This window comes from Triticum dicoccoides, chromosome 5B, assembly GCF_002162155.2.
Source record: "Triticum dicoccoides isolate Atlit2015 ecotype Zavitan chromosome 5B, WEW_v2.0, whole genome shotgun sequence".
Lineage (NCBI taxonomy): Eukaryota > Viridiplantae > Streptophyta > Magnoliopsida > Poales > Poaceae > Triticum > Triticum dicoccoides.
This window is the reverse complement of record NC_041389.1, coordinates 6871111-6872830: the sequence shown is the minus strand read 5'-3', so window position 1 is coordinate 6872830 and position 1720 is coordinate 6871111.

Here is a 1720-nt window from a genome sequence, read left to right as displayed (position 1 = left end):
ATTTTTATGGAACACCAGGAAAGGCTCCTACTACACTATACTAAAATTTAGAAAAAAAAGTTTCATAATTGAGGCGGCTATAGTCCCCAAAGGTCAAAATGAAGGTTCCATATAAAGGAAAAGTAAAAGACCTCTGGGTTCTGCTTAGACATGTGATTTAACAGAAGGTCTATGTCAGCGATGATTGCTCTGAGAGATGATCTCCTAGCATTGCGCCTTTAAATTAAATGTCTTCTATTTAATTGGTTACAATTTTTCAACATGCTATGTATCATACTTTCCATGGCGTATGCAAAACTATGGGCAATACAATAGTTAGATACTAGCTTGGATTCACAGGTTTGATTAGAATCCTTATTTATTTATTTATTTATTTATTTGACTTTCCCTCTCGGTTGCAAAATCTTGACTTAATACCGTGTTGCAATGTGCTTTTAGAATTTTTATGCTCAAAGTTCTACTATTTTCACTTCAATTGGAGAGTAGCCCCTCTTTCCATGTCATACTAAGAGCACGAGTTCAAATCTGGTGGGGTTCGTGCTATCACAACGTTTTGATACTTCACATGTAGTGCTTTTCCTCCTTGATTCTGCTAAGCCATAATTTTTTCTCCTCTTTCCATTCTATGTGATAATCCATATCACAAGGGGCAAAGCTTATTACCAACATGCAAACAAACTATAAAATTTGGAATTCTAATATATGGTGAATGCATGCTTCGTATTTGCAGGTTTATAGGACATAAGTGTTCTCCCTGGGCTTAGCATCCTATTTCTATTCTGCCACTGGATAGTCAGAATGATCCTTGCACAACACTTGGTTATTTCTGCCACTGGAAATGTTACATAAATGTATAATGTGATCATTAATATACCAAGCGTTTGATCAAAAGAAAAATTACTATATACATGCCTATTTATGAGCAGTACACATTACACTATAAGTTGTAAAAAGGAGGTGATCAGATTCAACTCCATCCTATATCACCATGTGCAAGGTAGTGGTGTCTTGATGCATATGTGTTGAATCATCTGTACCGTCGATTAGTATTATGTATTGTTCTTACAAAAAAACTGCTTTGCGTGATATGCACACGATTCGTGACTTACATTGATTCATATGATACTTTGGAGTAGCAGATTTCTAATACATATTTGCAAGTCTATGCATGTCTTATTTTGTCTTTATAACACAGAAGAAACTAGCTATTAAAATATATTTAAATACTTATAAATTGCTGCAATAACAAAAGGAATCTGGCTGTATCACGCACCACAAAGAGCTCATATAAATACATGATTGTCAATGCGATATAGATATTAGTATGTATAGAAAATATAAATTGTTGGTAGAGACAAGAACTTCTAATCTGAATAATCTATGGTACTTACACTATAATGAGTATACACAAATCTCTTTTTTTAAATGTCTATGGAAACATACTCTCTTTATAATTCTACCATGCTTCTTTGGCAATAAGGAAGATATATGCCACAATAGCGCACTTGATCGTAGGTGGTCATCCTCCTGCCAACGAAGAGCATTAAGAGGTCAGCTAACTTCTCTTTCGTTCAGAAGTACACGCTATTAGATGAGATTTTAATTTCTACTGTATGCATTTGTTTTCCCCTATCTTTCAAAAAAATATAAAGACACGCAGATTGTGTGTTGTTGAAAGAAAATTACGCTTAATCTATCTCTGTATTGTAACAAGATGTTG